The sequence below is a fragment of the Rhinoderma darwinii genome, chromosome 12 (genome assembly GCF_050947455.1).
Source record: "Rhinoderma darwinii isolate aRhiDar2 chromosome 12, aRhiDar2.hap1, whole genome shotgun sequence".
NCBI lineage: Eukaryota > Metazoa > Chordata > Amphibia > Anura > Rhinodermatidae > Rhinoderma > Rhinoderma darwinii.
The window spans coordinates 81,383,953-81,391,377 of record NC_134698.1 but is presented as its reverse complement, the minus strand read 5'-3'; positions in this window follow the sequence as shown (position 1 = coordinate 81,391,377).

Here is a 7,425-nt window from a genome sequence, read left to right as displayed (position 1 = left end):
ATATAATACACACACAATATATATATATATATATATACACATACAATATAATACACACACACACACACACACACACACGCACACACTATAATACACACATAGTATAATACACACACACACACACACACACACTATATTACACTATAATACACACACACACACACACACACACAATATAATACACACTATAATACACGCACAATATAATACACACACAATATAACACACACAGAATGCGCGCACACACACACACACACACACACACAAACACACACACTATAATACACACACAATATAATACACACACCACAATATAATAAACAAAATACCCCACACTATAATATACATAACACACACACATATATATTTGTCTACACACAGATATACACATGCAGAAACATACACATAAGCGCACACACAGCTGTATATTCTGTAAAGTATATTCCTCCAGTATAAAAAAACAGACGCTTGGTGACCACCACAAACCCAAGACATTCCAGTGCCCATTAGGGTGGTCACCCAGCTTTCCATAGATCCTGATAAAATATCAATCTGCCTTGTTATATATTTCCACTACCCTCTGAGTCCCTTGGCAGTTCTATAGTTCTTGCATTATATTCATGAACCAGTAGGATCAGTATGAACAAGGCTAAAGAATTCTTTAAAATAAAGAAGTGCTGCACAGCGTGGAATTGTGGGAGCTGCAATCTATGGCATGGGTCTCAAAATACAATTTTATCCAATTTTTTTAGAATGCACTCAATTCCCGCCCCCTCAGCGCCATGTAAGTTGCATATACGTGTTCTTAGCTGCTTGGCGCTCTTCTAATGACTTTTCTAAACACATCTAATGAACACTGAGAACGCGGCTGACGTCTCCATTCCCTTCTAATAAATGTAACTCGAGCAGCGGGAGAATTATTACACGAAATAAAAATGTTTTTAAATGGCTTCCCTATTAAAAAGACGTTTCGCCTTCTCCTGCCGGTGTCTCGCAGAGCTGTATTGTTTGCCTCAGTAAAGTTTTAAACTAGAGTATTACACCGAGTTCTTATTTTTTTTAATTTATATTAAAACAGGTTCCTCTCCCATCCCCCGCTCTCCTAGGTGTCCGCTAATTCGAAATGTGTGCAGCAAAATACAGGATTAATTATAAGAAGCGGCACAGTCTACAGTGGTGTCATAATGACATGTAACATAGTCCGGAGGGATAAGAATAGTTTATATTATTGGCTACTGTCACTTTGTACAATGCAAAGTTCTTATACCTTCTAATTTACTTACGCGTTTCGATTGCTCACATTTGAAAACATGTCCAAGTGATGTCAGTGAATGGGAAAATTCTTGTTTACATTCAAACACCTGTTAAAACCCAAAACTAGAAATTGAACTAGAATTAGGGCACGTCCAGACGTGACGGAATTGCAGTGGAATTCTCCTGCGGCCGTTTTTTACATTTGTTTCAATAAATTTTTAGGCAAGTTAGTTCAGACGTTGCGGAAAACTCCGCTGCGGACCATAGGCTGCGGTGCAGAATTTTCCCTCCCAGCATGCACTGTCTGTGGCGGAGAAGAAGCGGAATTTCACTGCGGATTTCAGCCTTTGCAATACAAAAACTGAAATCTGTGGCAAGTCCGCTGTGATCTCTGCAACGTCTGAATTATCTGTCAAATATGCAAATTTTGGAGCAAATTTGTTGCGTAATTGCCCCAAATCTGCCCCAACATTTGCAGCGGGAAAAACTCTTCCACGTCTGGACGTGCCCTTAGACTTCTGCATGATACTTCCCGGGCGTCGTACATTTGCCATAGCAACAGCACGCTCAAAGTGCAGAAGCGTCTCTCCACGCTCTATGAATGGTACAGGTGAAAAAGGATAAGTGAAGGGACACATGAGTAAGGACAGGAGCACTGTCCAAAACGCATAGGCACACAACTTATGCAGCCACCCCTTAATATATTGGATTTTTTACGATTTTTCCCTATTAAAGTTGGAATATCATTTCCTTTTAACAAAGTTAGCGCTGGATCAAGTATCTTTTTCCTCAAGAATATAACTACTATAATATTGCTCCTATATGCAAGAATATAACTACTATAATACTGCCCCCTATATACAAGAATATAACTACTATAATACTGCTCCTATATACAAGAATATAACTACTATAATACTGCCCCCTCTATACAAGAATATAACTACTATAATACTGCCCCTATATACAAGAATATAACTACTATAATACTGCCCCCTATATACAAGAATATAACTACTATAATAATGCCCCTATATACAAGAATATAACTACTATAACACTGCCCCTAATTACAAGAATATAACTACTATAATACTGCCTCCTATATACAAGAATATAACTACTATAATTCTGCCCTCTATATACAAGAATATAACTAATAGAATACTGCTCCTATATACAAGAATATAACTACTATAATACTGCCCCCTATATACAAGAATATAACTACTATAATTCTGCCCTCTATATACAAGAATATAACTACTATAATACTGCCCCTATATACAAGAATATAACTACTATAATACTGCCCCCTATATACAAGAATATAACTACTATAATACTGCCTCCTATATACAAGAATATAACTACTATAATACTGCCCCCTATATACAAGAATATAAATACTATAATACTGCCCCCTATATACAAGAATATAACTACTATAATACTGCCCCTAATTACAAGAATATAACTACTATAATACTGCCTCCTATATACAAGAATATAACTACTATAATACGGCCCCCTATATACAAGAATATAACTACTATAATACTGCTCCTATATACAAGAATATAACCACTATAATACTGCCCCCTATATACAAGAATATAACTACTATAATACTGCTCCTATATACAAGAATATAACCACTATAATACTGCCCCCTATATACAAGAATATAACTACTATAATACTGCTCCTATATACAAGAATATAACTACTATAATACTGCCCCCTATATACAAGAATATAACTACTATAACACTGCCCTCTATATACAAGAATACAACTACTATAATTCTGCCCTCTATATACAAGAATATAACCACTATAATACTGCTCCTATATACAAGAATATAACTACTATAATACTGCCTCCTATATACAAGAATATAACTACTATAATACTGCCCCTATATACAAGAATATAACTACTATAATACTGCCCCCTCTATACAAGAATATAACTACTATAATACTGCCCCTATATACAAGAATATAACTACTATAATACTGCCCCCTATATACAAGAATATAACTACTATAATAATGCCCCTATATACAACAATATAACTACTATAACACTGCCCCCTATATACAAGAATATAACTAATAGAATACTGCTCCTATATACAAGAATATAACTACTATAATACTGCCCCCTATATACAAGAATACAACTACTATAATACTGCCCTCTATATACAAGAATATAACTACTATAATACTGCCCCTATATACAAGAATATAACTACTATAATACTGCCCCCTATATACAAGAATATAACTACTATAATACTGCCTCCTATATACAAGAATATAACTACTATAATACTGCCCCCTATATACAAGAATATAAATACTATAATACTGCCCCCTATATACAAGATTATAACTACTATAATACTGCCCCTAATTACAAGAATATAACTACTATAATACTGCCTCCTATATACAAGAATATAACTACTATAATACGGCCCCCTATATACAAGAATATAACTACTATAATACTGCTCCTATATACAAGAATATAACCACTATAATACTGCCCCCTATATACAAGAATATAACTACTATAATACTGCTCCTATATACAAGAATATAACCACTATAATACTGCCCCCTATATACAAGAATATAACAACTATAATACTGCTCCTATATACAAGAATATAACTACTATAATACTGCTCCTATAAACAAGAATATAACTACTATAAGGGCATGCCCACACGTGGCGGATTTCCTCCGCAACTGTCCGCATCAATGCCGCACAGAATCTGCGTTGCAGATTCTGCGGCGGATCTGCCCAAAATGTGCAGTAAATTGATGCGGACTAGCTGCTGCGGACTGCGGTAAAAGTGCTTCCCTTCTCTCTATCCGTGCAGGATAGAGAGAAGGGACAGCACTTTCCCTAGTGAAAGTAAAATAATTTCATACTTACCGGCCGTTGTCTTGGTGACGCGTCCCTCTTTCGGCATCCAGCCCGACCTCCCTGGATGACGCGGCAGTCCATGTTACCGCTGCAGCCTGTGATTGGCTGCAGCCGTCACTTAGACTGAAACGTCATCCTAGGAAGCCGGACTGGAGACAGAAGCAGGGAGTTCTCGGTAAGTAGGAACTTCTATTTTTTTGACAGGTTGCTGTATATTGGGATCGGTAGTCACTGTCCAGGGTGCAGAAACAGTTACTGCCGATCGCTTAACTCTTTCAGCACCCTGGACAGTGACTATTTACTGACGTCGCCTAGCAACGCTCCCGTAATTACGGGAGCCCCATTGACTTCCTCAGTCTGGCTGTAGACCTAGAAATACATAGGTCCAGCCAGAATAAAGAAATGTCATGTCAAAAAAGCAAGACGCATCCGCAGCACACATAACATGTGCATGACAGCTGCGGACTTCATTGCGGAATTTAGAATCTCCATTGAAGTCAATGGAGAAATTCCGCCATGAGTCCGCAACCAGTCCGCCACAACTCCGCAACAGCCATTGCATGCTGCGGACACCAAATTCCGCACCGCAGCCTATGCTCAGCAGCGGAATTTTCCGCATCGTCTAAACGAACCCTACTAAATAGAAGTGGAAGTCAATGGAGAAACGGCCCCGCTGCGGATTAACGCTGCGGAGTGTCCGCAGCGGAATTCAAGAGCAATTCCGCCACGTGTGGCTTTGCCCTAATACTGCTCCTATAAACAAGAATATAACTACTATAATACTGCAACCTATATGCAAGAATATAACGACTATAATACTGCTCCTATATACAAGAATATAACTACTATAATATTGCTCCTATAAACAAGAATATAACTACTATAATACTGCTCCTATATACAAGAATATAACTACTATAATACTGCCCCCTATATGCAAGAATATAACTACTATAATACTTCCCCTATGCACAAGAATATAACTACTATATTACTGCCCCCTATATAAAAGAATATAACTACTATAATACTTCCCCTATGCACAAGAATATAACTACTATATTACTGCCCCCTATATACAAGAATATAACTACTATAATACTGTCCCCTATATACAAGAGTATAACTACTATAATACAGCTCCTATATACAAGAATATAACTACTATAATACTGCCCCTATATACAAGAATATAACTACTATAATACTGCTCCCTATATACAAGAATATAACTACTATAATACTGCCCCATTTATACAAGAATATAACTACTATAATACTGCCTCCTATATACAAGAATATAACTACTATAATACTGCTCCTATATACAAGAATATAACTACTATAATACTGCTCCTATATACAAGAATATAACTACTATAATACTGCTCCTATATACAAGAATATAACTACTATAATACTGCCCCCTATATATAAGAATATAATTACTATAATACTGCCTCCTATATACAAGAATATAACTACTATAATACTGCTCCTATATACAAGAATACAACTACTATAATACTGCCCCTGTATACAAGAATATAACTACTATAATACTGCTCCCTATATACAAGAATATAACTACTATAATACTGCCCCATTTATACAAGAATATAACTACTATAATACTGCCTCCTATATACAAGAATATAACTACTATAATACTGCTCCTATATACAAGAATATAACTACTATAATACTGCTCCTATATACAAGAATATAACTACTATAATACTGCTCCTATATACAAGAATATAACTACTATAATACTGCCCCCTATATATAAGAATATAATTACTATAATACTGCCTCCTATATACAAGAATATAACTACTATAATACTGCTCCTATATACAAGAATACAACTACTATAATACTGCCCCTAATTACAAGAATATAACTACTATAATACTGCTCTCTATATACAAGAATATAACTACTATAATACTACCCCCTATATACAAGAATATAACTACCATAATTATCTTTTTTATTTGAAAACTTGCAACAAAATATTACAATACCTTTGCAATACACTCATAACAGATAAAGAAAATAAACATTTGTCTCTTAATAACATCACAATCATTAAACAAACCATAATATATGAATATTGCACCAGTATAGATTGTTTCAACTATTTTTCATGATATTATTCTAGACAGTATTACAGGAGAGGAGTTCTTTATTGGTGACCGGGCAGCATCGCGCACACCACAGAGGGTACACGGTCACCACATTTATGACATATAGTGAACCTCTATATGTATAAACGGAGTTCGGGGTAGAAGTCTCTATACAGCAGCAAAGAGCTTCACTGTCCCACTAGATGTGGTGACTGCAGGGACATTACTCTGTAGATAAGTCTCTTGTATAAAGATGACATTGGTTTTGTTGTCAGACAGACGCTGGAATATCGCCTGCCGCCTGCTCCTATTCTTCACACTGTTCACATTGATGGAGGTGATTTTCAGCCTCATCTTGGTTACAGATCTTTCCAACTTTTTTTCCTTCTTCCACTGCTATGTCCTGTAACACCCCATCTTTTGGTGGACATTGGGGGGTCAGCGTCTTCATCCTGAGGTTCGTCATCTGGGTTGTGTGAGGAGACTTGCTCCATCTCTGCTTCTTCTTCCTGGTCATCTTCTCCCAGCGCACAGTAACGTCCCCCAGTTATCGCCAGCACTGGAGTCTCCGGTGATTTCTTTGCAGCAGTGATTTTTTTCCTAGAAGAATCATCTGTTTTACTTCTCCTTTTAACCGTCTGAAATCCCTCCTCATCGATACTGGTCGCTGCGGCTGGATCAGTTGGTTTTTTACTGGTCGCTGCGGCTGGCCCAGCTGGTTTTTTACTGGCCGCTGCGGCTGGCGCAGCTGGTTTTTTACTGGTCGCTGCGGCTGGATCAGCTGGTTCTTTACTGGTCGCTGCGGCTGGATCAGCTGGTTCCTTACTGTTCGCTGCGGCTGGATAAGCTGGTTCTTTACTGGTGTTGGGCAGATGTTTAGATGTATTGGTGACGGAGTGACTGGATATTTTGCTTTTAGCATGACCTCTATTTTCAGTGGCTGGTGACACTTGTGCAGCATCCACAGATGGGACATTAGTCTCTGGAGCACGATCTCTGGTACTTCGGCTCACATCATCGCTGGGGCTTCCAGGTTCTGGGGTTGTATCTACACATATGGAGACATCCTCCTGCTCTTCCTCCATGGCTCCT